The following is a 16,699-nucleotide window of genomic DNA, read 5'->3' on the forward strand; positions in this document are numbered from 1 at the left end:
GAAATAAAAATTTCAGAAGTGTGACCCACTAAGCCGATGGCGAAAGAGAGGGACAGGATATATACAGGGTGATTCAAAAAGAATACCACAACTTTAGGAATTTAAAACTCTGCAACGACAAAAGGCAGAGCTAAGCACTATCTGTCGGCGAATTAAGGGAGCTATAAAGTTTCATTTAGTTGTACATTTGTTCGCTTGAGGCGCTGTTGACTAGGCGTCAGCGTCAGGTGATGCTAAGATGGCGACCGCTCAACAGAAAGCTTTTTGTGTTATTGAGTGCGGCAGAAGTGAATCGATGACAGTTATTCAGCGTGCATTTCGAACGAAGTATGGTGTTAAACCTCCTGATGGGTGGTGTATTGAACGTTGGTATAAACAGTTTACAGAGAAGGGGCGTTTGTGCAAAGGGAAAAGTTCTGGACAGCCGAGAACGAGTGATGAAAATGTAGCACGCATCCAGCAAGCATTTGTTCGCAGCCCAGGAAAATCGACTCGCAGAGCTAGCAGAGAGCTGCAAATTCCACAATCAACTGTATGGAGAGTCCTACGCAAAAGGTTAGTTATGAAACCTTATCGTCTGAAATTGGTTCAAGCACTGTCTGCAGCTGATAAGATTAAAACACTCGATTTCTGTGATTTTATCCTTGCTCAAATGGAAACAGATGAATCTTTCGTTTCAAAGATTGTGTTTAGTGATGAAGCAACTTTCCACACTAACGGGAAAGTCAACCATCACAATGTCTGTATATAGGGCACTGAGAATCCGCGGGAAACAACTCAGTATGAACGTGACTCGCCTAAGGTGAACGTTTTCTGTGCCATTTCAGCCAATAAAGTTTTTGGTCCCTTTTTCTTCGAAGGTGCTACTGTAACTGGACTACAGTATCTGGAGATGTTAGAGAATTGGCTGTTCCATCAGCTCGAACAAGAAGCACAACAATTCATATTTCAGCAGGATGGAGCGCCACCACATTGGCACTTATCTGTCTGTAACTACCTGAACGTCAACTACCCGAGGCGATGGATCGGCCGCCAGGCAGCCTGTGACAGAGCACTTCATCACTGGCCTCCAAGAAGCCCTGATCTTACCCCCTGCGATTTTTTCTTATGGGGGTATGTTAAGGATATGGTGTTTCGGCCACCTCTCCCAGCCACCATTGATGATTTGAAACGAGAAATAACAGCAGCTATCCAAACTGTTACGCCTGATATGCTACAGAGAGTGTGGAACGAGTTGGAGTACCGGGTTGATATTGCTCGAGTGTCTGGAGGGGGCCATATTGAACATCTCTGAACTTGTTTTTGAGTGAAAAAAACCTTTTTCAATATTCTTTGTAATGATGTACAACAGAAGGTTATATTATGTTTCTTTAATTAAATACACATTTCTCAAGTTGTGGTATTCTTTTTGAATCACCCTGTAAAATATCGCTCGGCGCTCATGAGCTGTAACTTAGGAAGCTTCTGTAGGTGAATTTGAGGTTGTTTTACCGTTTGATACACCACTAATATCATCAAAGCCTTCGTCTCAGCTGGCCAGGGTGACCGAGCGGTTCTAGGTTCTACAGTCTCGAACCGCGCGACCGCCACGAATCCTGCCTCAGGCATGGATGTGTGTGATGTCCTTAGGTTAGTTAGGTTTAAGTAGTTCTAGGGGACTGATGACCTCAGAAGTTAAGTCCCATAGTGCTCAGAGCCATTTGAACCATTTTTTCGTTCGTCTGGGTTTCCCCTACGCTGTTGTGGAACGTTTTAAGCACCTATTGTCTACATCCTGTATAGCCGTGTTGTGAATAACACGTACGCTAAAACACAACCTGCCTTACACTCCGGATTACAGGAAGCAAAACTTAGCAAGTGATCCAAGGTTTCCCCAACACTCTCCCCCATTACAGTGAGTTTTATAAAATATTTTTTATCTATTACTCTGTTCCGCATACGTCGTAGTGGGCGGTGTCCTGCGAGGACGGCGGACGCTGGCTGGTGGGTGTGGACCTCTCGACTGCGTCAGTGGAGGGCGGCGGGCGCGTGCCGGGTCCTATCTTATCGGCACTCCAGCCGCACGGAGGGCCGTAGCAGCTTATCCCGCCATCAGTCAGCCGTGAAGGGTCGCCCTGTCTGCTCTAGCGGCCATTACTGATACAGCCGAGAGTAATTGACGTTTATTGCTTTTAACAGGGCTCACCATCTCTCAGAGAGGACGGGCGAACTGCGTGCGAGCAAACTTTCCTAGCAACTGCAAGATTTTCTTTGAAGTTTTGCTGCAAGCTGTGTTCATGAAGACTCTTAAAAGTGGTCAGGGTAAAGAAAGGCGTGTTTCTATCAGGCTATTTCGTTAAAATAGCTCACGGATACTAGTGTAACACATGGCGCTGGAATGTAGACATGTATACACATGGTGTCTGGCTCCCCTAACGTCCGGTATCGAGCATGGCATGTGTCAATGGATTTGCACGTAACGTTTCATAAACAAGGTGATTCACCTAAGCTGTTCCTCTCAGATGCTTCCGGAAGCGTTTGAAATGTCTAGAAAAGTTTCATTTCGATGGCTGACACAACACTGTTCAACGCCTATTCACATCAAAGTGCAGTCCTCTAAATGTTCAAATATAATGTCACGAACACGCATAGCTTCACTAATGGGACACCGATATGTGTCCATTACACAAGCGTTAATTATTTCAGTTCCTCCATGAATAGAAGAACATCGCACAGTTCATAGTTTATTCAGCGGTTATCACAGTCTTTCTCCAGTTCACGTTGATACGAAGATATGTTAATTTGAATGTTTTTTCCTTGTCGTCACACGAGAAAGCCCACCCTCCTGTCGAACAAACACAAGAAACCGCGTCTTCTCGTCACCGATTTCTAAGGTTCGAAACGCGAAGCAGGCTCTCTTATATCAAAGAGATGTCCAGATGGATTTAATTGTAATATCTGACTGTACTGACATTTATTAATATAATGAATAAAAGAAAACTTTAAAGAAAGGGCAAATATATTTATATGGATTCACTAGAGATGTACCTTGGCATACTGTTAATATCCTTCCACAAAAGAGCGTTACTGTAGGATCACCATCATATGAGGCGCTGCGTATCGTGAATTTGATAGTTGTTTCTGCGGAGAGATGTGATTCCTGATGAAATCGCCTAAATCTGTGGCAGGAATTCTGTACACCCATGTATACCCGCGAACTGTGTTTCTGATTCTGGAGGACCATGACGGCATTCGAGTCGATAGGTGTCTACCGCAATCGGAAACACACACCAGGGACGACTGGCGTACAGAATTACTCTTAATCTGACTTGACGATTCGATCCAATTCTGACTCACCCTCTTTTCGTAAGCAAAAGCTCTATTCATTCGGTCACAGCAGTGACATTATCTGTCCTGCTTCAAAATGTGTCACGCTCCTGTATCACTGACGAGTCACTGATACGAAAATATTGGCGGGTCGGGAACGCTACACCCTCCACACTATCTGACAAACTTCTTGAACAACTAGTACGACAACCCACGCAAAAAAGAAATATTTTTACCGTTCTAGTTCCAGACACTGTTACTGAAACAACGGACACCAAACACAAGAAGGCCATTGGGAAACTAGGAGAGTATTTATGTTTGGTCGACCTGATAGTCACTATCAGTCTATTTAAAAGACGAGCAGGCAATATTTAGTTCAGACCTGGCAAATGCAGAAAAATTCTAGGTAAAGCTGAAACAGCAGTCTGGATAAGTACATTCCAAGTAAAGTAATAGAGACGGCGAAGTCCCATCCTGGTTTACTGATAGCGATGGAGAATGTTGTGAAGGCAGAGACTACTACAGTCTCCCAACGAAAAAAAAAACTGCCCGTAAACTGATAGAGAATGAAAGGCATGTCAGCAAATCATAGGAATTTCTGGTAAGACGTAAGGTCATAGAACAGGTTCAAACCTTCAGTTCAGTCTCCCATGAATACATCTAGTGTTGAAAGTGAAAACAGCAGACAGAAAGCAAAAATTCTGAATTCCGGATTTAAAAACATATTCACTCAAGAGGAGACTACCATACCTATGTTCGAACGTCGCACAGGCTCACAAACGAGAGACATCGATACTACAAAACCCGGTATAGAAAAAGAATAAGAACAGGTCAAAGAGGACAGTCCCTGACGAAATTATAGTTAGATTTCTCATTGAATAAATCGTAGAACCAACAGTCAAATCAGTTCCTTTTCTATCTCATATTTATCGACAACTCCTTTCACAGCGAATAATCCTGACGAACAGTCCTGCGTGGCTGGAAAAGGATAGGAAATCAAATACACAGAATTACTGCAAAGACATGCATGTGTTGCAGGAACTCGTAGATTCTAAGCTCAGACGGGGGAAACAGCTTCTTTCAAATAATGGATACTATTTCAATAAGCACCACGAATCTGAACAACAGCTTGCTTCATTCGTACAAAAAATCTTACAAACAACACATGCAGATGAACAAGTAGATTCTGCGTCCTTAGGCTTCCGAAAGGCATTCGACACCAATTCGTCGAATATTAATCGATATAAGATCATGCGGCGTATTTTTTGGGAATCTGTGATAAGCACTCTGTCTTCAGGCCACAAGTGGCCCATCGGGTGCCATCCGACCGCCGTGTCATCCCCAACTGAGGTTGCGAATAGGAGGGGACTGTGGCCACCACGCCGCTCTCCCAGTCGTTACAATGGTTTTCTTGGACCGGAGCCGCTACTATTCGGTCGTATAGCTCCTTAATTGGAATCACGGGGCTGAGTGCACCCCGAAAAATGGCAACAGCGCATGGCGACCCGAATGGTCACCCATCCAAGTGCCGGCCACGCCCGACAGCGCTTAAGTTCGGTGATCTGACGGGAACCAGAGTATCCACTGTGGCAAGGCCGTTGCCGAAATCTGTGATAGGCTCTAGGTGTTTGAGTAACACAACTCAATACGCTATACTGGATGGCGGATATTCCACGGGACCAAAATTAACGTCAGCTTCGTCTGTAGGAAGCGTAAAACGGCCTAAGATGTTTTCAGTATTGTGAAAAGCAAAGTTGCTACTTACCATATAGCGGAGACGCTATTCTAATTCTGACGAAAGCCTTTCTCGCCGAAAGCTATTATTTGTGACAGTCTTTTTGTTGTGCCTATCTGCGACTCAACATCTCGCTATATGGTGAGTAGCAACTTCCCTTTTCACAATATTCTTACATTCCACCCTGGATTTTCCTCAGATGTTTTCAGTGTACATAAACGATTTAATAGGCAGAATCGGCAATACTACACGATTTGTTCGCTGGCCACGTTGTGTACAGGAAAATATCGTCGTTGAACGGTCGTAGGGAACTGCAGGAAGACTTGTACTACAATTCGTGTTGGTTTAAAGAATGGCAGCTCTCTTTAGGAGTAATACGAAGGATCGATATGAAATGTGACGACTACGTTCTGTGACGGTACGTCACATAAATATCGGTTGTAAACCGCAGTTAAAGGATTTTATGAATATAATTAGTGTAAAAGATATAGTTAATGTTCTTGAAACAACTGATATGCAGCGATGATTTAAGAGTAGCATCTTTATTTAATGTCTATGAAAATAAAAAAGGATCGAAAGAGACGCGAGTGTACGGCAGAGGAGGAAGGGCGTATTTTATGGTACACACACTGTTTTGTTTCGCTATACGGAAGGCAGCCATTGAGCGGCTACACATATTTTATGTAAGTTATTCGTATTTCTAATACAATAAACTTGTTATTGTTATCACAAATTGAATTTATTTGTAATAGTTGTCACCTCAAATGCTAGCAGTGACTAGTTATTTTTAATAAGAATTTTTTCAGTAATTTGTGCTGCGAGAAGATCATCTTCCAATGCAGCCTCTGGTCGGCCATTACGCGCCGAAGTATTAATTTATTTTTCAAAGTGTTAACAGTAAACGAGAGATTTCGTTGTAAGAACCTTTCTATATTGCAAAAGACAATTAATTTACGTTAAAACTCTTTTTTTTTAAATTATACAGATTCAGTAAGTTTTATCTTGGCCGCTCCATGGCAACAATCGAAATTATCTCGAGCCTTGCTTTGCAGTCAATAAAAAGAAATTAACAAAATTACATTCAATTCAGTTAACGGCAACTACATTTTAGTCATCACGTTCAAAATCTAAAGTTGGTACATGAATAACAGCGGCCCTTCAAGAACCCGTCTCACATTTACTTATGCACGTAAGTAAAAGTGATAAGAAAAGACAATATCCCTGAGAGAAAGAATCATGCACTAACAAAAGAAAAATTCATGCTGGTAAATTAAAAATAAAATGTATAAAATATATGTGTATTTTTTTGTATATAACGTAACAATTGGCATCGACCTCGCATTACAATCAATGTGAAAGAAGGAAAGTGGAAGAAATAGATCTGGTGGAAGGGTTCCAGAAAAACGCAATTCATCTGTAAAGGAAATTGCATACCAATTCTAGAGTATTTGTGCTGTATTTGTGGTCAATACCAAGTAGGAATGGCTACAGACATTGAACGAATTCTGAGGCGTGCTGCTAGGATCGTAATTGCTCGGTATCATCCAAACGAAAGTGGAACTGAAATGTTCGAGGAACGTAAATAGGAGTCCTTAGAAAAATGACGACCTAATTGCCTTGAAACTTTGTTGGATAAACTTAGACAATATTTATTCATAGAAGACTGCTTCCATTATGCTGCTACAATCTTATACTTCACGTAGCAATCATAAGGATAAGGCAGGAGAGATAAGGGCATAGACAGTGAGTGGCTCATAGACAGACTTTTGTCCCACGCCCAATACGCGAATGGCATAGCGAAGAAAAGCAGTAACGTTGATACAATGTACCCTCCGCCATGCAATGGCTTGCCGAGTATACGCGCGCAAGGGATGCATAAAAATATAGAAGCAGCATGAGAAAAGCATGCTTGAACTTAAATTCACGTGCTGGCCAAGACTGCAGTTTGCACAGTTGTGTTTGACCAAGAACTGAACCTGTGTAATGTGCTCAATTTTCGTTGTCAGTAATTTTTCCGTGTAGATGTGGGTGCGTTATGTCGGAACTCAGTGAATTCGAAAACCGGCAGATTGTCGGTGCTCTTACGTTGGTAGCTTCCGTAACCAAGGTAGGCGAGTGTGTCAAAAGGCACCATATGGGAGATTCAAATCGCGTACGGGAGAAGGGGCCAAACATCACTTGCTAAGTCAGTACTCGGACGAAAGTGTGCGTTGACGCCCGTGACAAACGGTCACTGAAGAAGACTATAATGAAAAATAAGAGGACGACCGCTGTGAAAGTATCTTCTTTGATCCATTATGGACCGTGAGACAACGGCTGGCATGTATCTCTTGATGCAATAATTTAACAACAGCCGTATGTATTGTAGAAATTTATTTTATGAACTTCTTATGTGCTACCAGTTTCTGTATTACATTGATGCCATCTTCAGGCCCCACACGTCATAGACGAAAAATCGCTATACACGGAAGGAACCATATAACTGGTTCCCTGAATCAAATCGTTATGCAACAGCTCTTGGTGGCCAGGCGACACAGGTGGTTGATGTTTTCTTGGAAACGGAAGATATTGCACACCTGGTGTGGCCTGCTCGCTCTCCCGGTTTGAATCCCATTGATTAAGTCTGGTATGAACTAGGGAGAGAGGTTGCTTCACTCCAGGATCCACCAACTACTCTCCAAGAGTTGCGAGCAGCTCTGGAAGAAGAATGGGCCTTATTGCCTCAACATGAGATTGAGGACGTCATTCACAGCATGCTCCGTCTTTGTCAGGCCTGTATTGTTGCCAGAGCACAATAACGAGTTGTCGGAATGTGTGTGCAAACCTTTTAACTGGAAAAAACGAAGAACATTTTTGTCTACCTTTACGCTCGTTGCAGTTGTTTATGTTCTCCATTCTATACATTGTTCCTATTTTACTATCACCTGTTTATAGTGTTTTGTGTTAAAATGAATGCAGTCTTCCAAAATTTCCCTTTCTTACCTTGAGTTCGTACATCAGTGTAGGAATCACTGGTTGTAATTTTAATCCCATGACACTGGTGGAAAAATATATATTCTGCAGTAGACAGTTATTAAATTGCAAGTCGGTATCCTAAATTAAAATCCATACTACCGTATCTTAAAAACTGAGGGGATAAATACCATTCTCGGTTATCGATCTGCCGGTGCCCTTCTAGAAACGGATGTAGTCTAGCAGGGATAGTGTATTTCCTAATCAGTAATTAAAATTAGAAAAGGATTACTTTACGTTTTGTTCAAAACAGCATCTCTCATGCAACGTAACTTCTGTTGCTTGTAACAGACTAACGACCGCATGAACCGCAAGACAATAAAATAGCCACTGTTCTCTCCTCACACAAAGCTTTTCCGTCTGCCTTTCGAGAACTTCTGACAACTCGATATCGACGTAGAGCTACGAGAGTAAACAAGATTCTCAACTTAGAGTGTCCTGTCAAAAGCAATATACGGAGTCCAAAAGGCCAATAAACTAGCACATGGGCGCCAGATCACTGTTGAAATACGTAAGAAGTATTTACTAGCCACACTTTAGGAACTGAGTACACGACGATATTATTTTATTCATACACATTTTTTACGAGTTTATTCAACGAGAAATTAGCGTATAACGCTGAATCTGTACGTTTACATACACATCTCATGTTCCCCGAGTTTTATACCCACTTAAGACATAGATGTGCAGAACTTAAGGACGAAAGCAAGGTTCGCATGTTGTGCCACTGCCAAGTAACATAGTTCGGTGAAACCTGGGTCTTACATAGTAAGAATTGCTACAGTATAGAACAGAAGATAACTGAAATAAATGCCCAATGGGACAAACAGAGATGATGCTTTTATGCGAAAACAATAATCCTGAGGACATCGCAATTTATGATTTGGAGGTCATTGTGCCCATGCAACAGCACATCATAACACCTGGACTACCAAGTGATCATGTTCGACAATGTTGCTGAGTGTATGTGTATTATGTGTTCCCGCCTCCCGCCTTAACACTGTACATCTAGAATCGCTACTCACGCTGAATCTGTTCTCACCCGAGAAGAGCCAGTGACCCCACACATCGTTGGTCCAGTGTCTATGCTCCTGGCACCATCGCAAATCTTCAATCATGGTAAACTCATTGGACAATGTTATTGCGACACTGTACTCTTTTCCCATGTGCGTCATTTCAGGGGTGCATTCGGCCCTGATTCATTTTTAAGGGTATCAAAGCGTGACCGCATCCAACCGCGCAGGTGGAAAAGTTCTTGGAACGACAACATATTCGGCGAATGGACTAGACTGCCGGTTCTTCTGACCAAAAAAAAAAACATTGAGCATGTTGGGGATGAGTTGGGGGTGTGGGGGATGAGTTGGGGATGAAGTGGTAGGAGCGGGGAGGAAGTGGTAAGGTGCTGGGCCGAAATTACGGTACACATTTTGCTTAAAATACTTTATTAGACAGAATATCAAACTTCAACATTAAAACCCAAAAACTCCGTACTTCATATTACAATTTACGATTATCATGCTACAAGAAATAACAGTTTAAGAGTCTGATTGTGATACACATAAAATCAAGCTGTAACCACAAATTTTCACATTGACTACATATCAGGAAGAGAGGTGTGAAAACTGAACTGAGTTTCGATGACTTTAAATAGCAGCTATAAAATTACAGCTCCACTTGATATGCAAGTTATGCCCCGATTTCAGCTACGTAACTGTACTTACGAAATTTTGACGCAATCTAGGTGCAGTATTTCCATCTGATAAAGGTAATATGAACTTGATACTGTTTTATAAATTAAACCTTGTGAATGGTGTCGTGCCGAAATTTAATGCAATGAACAGATTAAAAAACACAACAGTAATTCCGTAAATCAATTAGTGAACAATTCTTAAAATTTAAAGCCTGAGTACACAAATACGAAATAATATTTATCATGCACACACAGCCTTCTTAAAATGGTATCTATCTACAGGGACCAATTTACTGCATTACATGGGAGTTCAAAAACAGTAAGGACGGCTTTGAACTAAACAGAAAATTTCTCTAACTAACAGTGCCCACAGAACACAGTGAAATAATAATTACGTTTGACTAATTTAAAAAAGGATAACAAGTTTAAAAAAAGATTACTTAAGGGTCTTGCTCCAAATAATAATACACAGGTACAAACCCCACTGCCAAATGCTTGCTCCGTGCGTTTTTTTTTAACATCAGTCATCAATGCATTAAACAGAGTAGAATATCTAGCTAGAAAAACCTGAAACATAAATTTGTTACCACAAGCAACACAAATACATAACACTTAAGGTAAGGCCTAATACGCTTAATAAGGACCGAAATATTGGTATCTGCTTCACGCAATAGCTATTTAACAATACCACTTAGCAAAACGCGACAAGATAACTACCCTCACAAACACAAACATAACATTTCTAGTCCTTTTTGGGTATTTTTTTATCACGGGTCCTTTCAAGTAGACGAAAGTGCAGGGAGGAGGCGGACTGTGTCTAAGCAGATCTGGAGGACCGCTTTTGGCATAGCCGAACCGCCTCTCAGCCGTTTCCATCTGCTTGGCCATACACAAACACCATCTCAGTTTGTTCCCGACATGAATATCGGACAGTTCTGCTGCCTACAGTACGCTGCGTCAGACGCACAGCCTGTAACACACACGGAACACACGGCAAGTGCTCAGAGGAACTTCCATTTGTCAGCAGCATCTAACGTGGCAACGATGCGTTTATGGACACATGTTTTTCCTTCATTTTCTGTCAGGAATCCGACCCTGCAGTTTGTTTTATTGGTGTTCACCCTGTAGATTAGAAGATGCTGATGAGTAATTTTGATCTAAGAGGTTCGTAAAGTTGCTGAAGAAATATCAGAAATTTCGAATTCAAAGTCTAAAGGTCGAGCTATATCAGGAGCTTGAAAATGTTGGTTCTCGAGAGGACGAAAACTTTTTTATACTGTATGCTAATACAATGTCCTCTAAAAATTTATGTACGACATACATACACACTTTGATACTGTACGCTCTGTTGGATGGTGTTAAGCCAACTGAAATACGTCTGCCATTTCACGTACATAGATTACTTATTTTCTCATTCCTAAGAAATATACAGGACGATCCAGCTGCCTCTATCCGTGGGTTTCATGCAATCCCTAACACATTCAAAAACCACCTGTGTAATTTTCACATTCTCTCCTCGCTGTGGCCACACTATTAGTCCCACAGAAAAAAATTAAAAGGATCTTTTTATAGGAAATTTAATGTACTTAAATTTTTTACTGGGATATGTTTTCGCTGGAGGTCACAGTTTTCGTGTTTTTCAAGGCAAACACATTTAAAAATCACTTTTGTACGTTTTTCTTGAGTAATTCGAAAACTACGGCGATAGAATATGAAAATCCTGTGCGGGTGTTTGAAGACGTTGCGTGTTGCATAAAATCGAACGCTAGAGGCACCTGGATCACCCTGTATGTACAAGGAACTACAAATTTATTTCAAACATTAGTAAACACTTTCTAATAAGTTAGTTTTTGGTTACTATTAGCAAGACCGTTTCCAGTACAAAACCTTTATATGGTCAATCGTAGGACAATGTTTTGAGCACTTATATTACGGCCTAGAGTCGTACTGAAGAATTACTCTCGCTTGCTTCATAATTCCAATTGCTCTTGTTCCAGCGCATATGTGTGAACTATACGTGCCAGCTTCAGTATACACAGACCGAAATGGAAAGTGTTACACCATGAACACCTTGACAAAAACTACTCGCACAGTCTCACGCCGATGGGATATGATTACTGTAATTTCAGACTTATGCAAGCTTTTTTCTGTACTTTCAGTGCAAAAAACCATTCCTATAGATGAAGATACGTGATGGTTATTGGGTGGAACCTTCAGGTGAACATCGCTACAGAAAGACAGACAAGTGCACATTATCGGCCTACTTCGCACTTTGAGAAAGTTCGAATCACTAGTAAACTTACATATCAGGCACACAGTCAGCTATAGGTCAACGACGACTGCTCAACAACTGATGAGATGGACGCAGGACGTAAGGATAGTAATCGCCATCCCTTTTAGAAGGACTACAACGCGAGAATCTCATAGTGTTTTTCGAATGGTTCTGAGGAATGGATGTATGATAACCGCTCAAATACGGGAAGGCGTTACAGGCGAAGTGACACCATGAATAGTCGGGTTTTACTGGAAACTATTGAGCTCTCAAGTTATAATACATCGTTTAACGCTGGCAAGTGCCACAGACAACAGGTATTTACCTAGAGGGGTGTCAAAATCAACTGGGACGTCGCGTAGCATTGTATGGTGTTCAGTGATGAATCTCGCTTGTGTCTGTGGCGGTGAGATCGACACCATCTTGTCCTTGGACGAAATGGTGAAAGGTCACAGGAAGCTGCGATTCTTGACACCTCCTCTACAACTCCTGGAATCATGGTGTGGGGAGCTGTTGGATGTGACAACAGGACTGACTTGGTAATTGTTGAAGGGAGACTGAACGCTCGGGAAAGAATGATTGACCCTCTTGTCACAGCCTTGACGACCATCGTACCATATTGCGTATTCCAGCGGGATAAGGCAAGACACTATGCTATAGTTCACACAATTAACGCCTTGAGAAGTGTGCAGATCCTTGGCGCGTCTGTCTGGTCTCCTGATTTTTTACCCACGAAGCATTTCTGGAATATGATGGGAAGACGGATACTTTTATACCAATCTCCACTGACATATGTGTTTCAGTCATGGCAAGAATTTCCTCAAGAGGACATTGCTTTCATATCACAGCGAATACCAGAGTGTATTCTTGCACGTGGAGGTTACACTTCATACTGTTGTTGATGATGGACATCAGTCCCTAGTAAGATGAAATTTTACATACTTCATAGTCGCTACATGATAAAGACCTCCATGAAGATGATGAGTGTAGGATGCGTGCTTCAAAGTCTAACACCTTCCATTCCCTCAGAGTATGTACCCACACTGACAGATGGCCACATGTTGAAATCTTTGCTATCGTAGTTAAATGTAGGGTGATTTAAATTATGTTGCCACTTAAATGGTAGATATGTTCCTGGTCGTAGAACACATATTTAAATGACTTTAAAGTAGCCATAATTTTTAATTTAGATAGTGGTCTCAATTTGTTCGTCATCATTATGTAACTCATAAAAAGCATCGATTAACAGTGGCGCACAAAGCCCGGACACGTTTCTCGGGGAATGTATAATATCACTTCTCCTATTCCATCCTTCAGATCACTAACGTTAATTTCGTGTTGTTCATGTCCTCCTTCGCCATTCCCCGCAAAACATAGGGCATCAGTTCCGGTGTTTGTGGAACACACTACTATGGTTCACCAAGAACCATGTACCCAGCGGAAAATATTTGCCCAAGGGACCTGATCCACAAACAGGGTGTGCATAATGCTGTGGTGCGCCACATTGTTGGAAGACCCCCTGTCGTCGGACCTGCAGCGTAATTTCATCAGTGGCACACTTTTGCATCATCAGTACATATCTTCATTCACTGTAGCGGTGTCAAAAAAGTAGTGCATTATTACTCCAGTGTCAGTGACAGTGCACCAAACATTCACCTTAGGTGAGTCACTTTCATGTTCCAGAATTTCGTGAGGATTTTCACTAAACGAAGAAGATAGTGTTATGCCGTTTAACAAATCCACTTTTATGAATGTCATCCTAATCGTTGAATGGTAATATCTACCAAATTTTGCACCAGATATTCGTTAGCTCACCTACAATATCACAGCATTAAATACGAGTAATAAGACATTTTCTTTCCATTGTTAGAGACTGGACGATCTGAATTTGGTAGGGTCACGTCGGAAGGTCATATGTCAAGATACACCAAGCACTTGACTGGAGAATCTCAGTTTCAGCAGTACGCCGTCTAGTTGACTTCGAAGGACTTTGAGGTACACCTGGTCGTACGACACCCACTTTCATTTCTGATCTTCGTCATTCTCGATATTTTTTTTTTAGATAGCTGTCTGCTACGATGTTCTAGAAATGTGCCTAACTGCAAAAGTGCTTGGTGGGTCGAGCGAAAATCGGTTCTGCAACATTCGACGGACTAAAAACGGTGAGCCAAATACTTTACTAAGTCATAACTGAAAAAGTCAAGGGCTGCTGATATTTTTTTTTTTTTGTTACTGTACAACTAGTTTTGGTCCACGGACCATCGTCAGGTTCATAAAACAGTTACATCATCACACTAGGAGATGTAAGATCATCATCATTATCAGCATCGTCGTCCTCTTCCCTTCAAGCACTAGGCTGTTGCTTGTTCCTGACTCACAAACAAAATCATTCCCAATCGTTTTCGAGGTCTTCCAATACCTCTTCACATATGCGGTTTGTCGTTCAAGATCTTCTGGGAAATTCTGTGATCTGGCATTCTCATGAGGTGTTGTCTCCAGTCTTCATGATACTTCTGAATTTTTTCATTCATGTTCTATTCTATTATCTTCATTTCTAATCATGTATCTTCTTGTGCATCCCTTCTTCTTCCTTAGGTACCACATTTCTCCCTGCCTGTAATTTTTTTATTTTTTTATTTTTTGGTAACTCAGCTTTCGCTTGTATGGGATAATTCAGGAACATCGATCACTTTATAGAATTTCGTGATGGTTTCTTTTCCTACTTAATAGCCCGTTGTTCCGCTAATGTTTCCACAGGCAGCTTGAAATTTGTGTATTTTATTTTCAATACCAGAAACAAAATCAAAAATTACAGCACACATTAAATAAGATATTTGAGAGGCTTTTTTTTTCTTTTTGAAACTGAATAATTCGAAGCAATCTATTATCTCACAGGGTATTTTCTTGGCAATACAATTTTTTTATTTTATTACTTGAAATTTTAACATTATATTTCTTGCATATTTCGTTCAGCTAGTACACTGATCTTTGGTGACCTAAAATAACTGAAACCACAAATATCTCGCGGTTGACGTCATTTATTTTACCCCCTCGTATGTGGTTATAAATGTGATAGAACTTGTACCGAAACTGGTTGTTCAATAAATAAATTTACTCAGCGGTGAAATATGATGTTTTTCAAATATTTACGAGCTGTGGAGAAGCACTTCTTAAAATATTTCTACATAACTGCATTTTCCACAAATGTAAATCGATCGGACGTTTTGGAACCTGACCTACAAAAAATAAAAACAGTAAATCTTACAGCGCTCATAGTTGAATAGCTTATATCGTGAAGCTTGTTTAATTGGGATGGTCAGTTACAAAATTACGAGAAACCTAGTTGTCAAGCAAACCTGGTTTGGAAAGGAATGTGCAGATGCTTTGCATCGGAGGCAGCAAGCCAGATAAAAGTGGCTTCAAGAGACAGATCTGATACATGGTAAACCACAGTCTGAGAAGGTCCGAAGAAGTACCCAAGCAGCTCTAAGAAGAGCAAAGTGAAAGTATGTAAAGAATATGGTAAATATTCCAAAAGTTGAAGAATTTTAGTAAAGGAAGCCAGATCACACAGAAATTTTTCAAAAACTCAGATGATAAAATCCTGAACAACGATAGTGCAATCACTGAAAGATAGGAGCACTTCAAAGAACCTCTCGACTGTGATGAAACCAAAGTACGGTTCTATTTACAGTCTCTAATCACCGTCTGCTCCAGGCCACATTGGATGAGATCAAAATGGAAATCAAATGGCTTAAGAAGAATGATAGCCCAGTTAAGGACGGAAAACAGGACTAGATTACCCAGGCAGGAGGCGAGAAACTTGCTGACAGGTTACACCGGCTGATAAATATAATCTGGATCAAACAGGAATTACGGACAGAAAGGAAAACGGTTCTTAAAAATGTACATGTACAGTCACAACAGAAAGGAACTTATTTTTTTATAGCAAGTTACCGGTATCGGTCAGTTTTAGATCGTCTTCAGACCTACCTCCATGATGGCAGACGGTAGCAGTAAACGGAGCAGGTGCTACCACTTCACGAACGCTAGCTGGACAGTTGACATTCGTGGAGTCATAGCGCCCGTCCCGTTTACCGCCACTGTCTACCTCTATAGTGATAGGTCTGAAGATGGTATACAACAGACCGAAACCGGTAATCTCCTATAAAAAGAAGTTTCTTGCTGTTGTGACTTTTTTTGTGCACTTTTAAGTGATAAAAAAGAACCGCTATTCTCCAAGATAAGAAAAATGTTCCCAAAAATTACTGAAATCGGCTCTAATCTATCCAGTCCATAAGAAGGGTGACGAAATGTGACAACTATCAAGGTTGGTATGCTACAAGATCCTTTCCAACTGCCTCGTACATAGAAATCAACCGTTAGCAGAATTAGTAACTAGCGAATATCAGGGAGGTTTTCGGCCAGGGCGGTCAACAGTAGATCACATCTTCGTTCTCCGACAGTTTGCTCAAAAACTGACGGAACGTGGTAATGAACTAAACTCAGTAGATTTCAAGAAAGCCTATGATAGCTTACACCACAAGAGACTGTTCAGCTGTTTAAAATTTGGGGTGTCACGGAAGCTCATCAACCTGGCGAAGACGCGTGGAAGACGCGGTACGGCGAAGAAGGAAAACCAACTAACAGATGACATCGAAATTGTGAGTGGTCTCAGGCAAGG

General features: G+C 41.2%; 1 pseudogene; it reads right to left on the bottom strand.

Annotated features, from left to right (window-relative positions):
* Positions 1–4,791: 4,791 nt before the first annotated feature.
* On the bottom strand, positions 4,792–4,909 carry LOC126268372 (5S ribosomal RNA; annotated as a pseudogene).
* Between the last annotated feature and the right edge of the window lie 11,790 nt (positions 4,910–16,699).

The sequence above is a fragment of the Schistocerca gregaria genome, chromosome 4, assembly GCF_023897955.1.
Source record: "Schistocerca gregaria isolate iqSchGreg1 chromosome 4, iqSchGreg1.2, whole genome shotgun sequence".
In the NCBI taxonomy this organism is placed as follows: domain Eukaryota; kingdom Metazoa; phylum Arthropoda; class Insecta; order Orthoptera; family Acrididae; genus Schistocerca; species Schistocerca gregaria.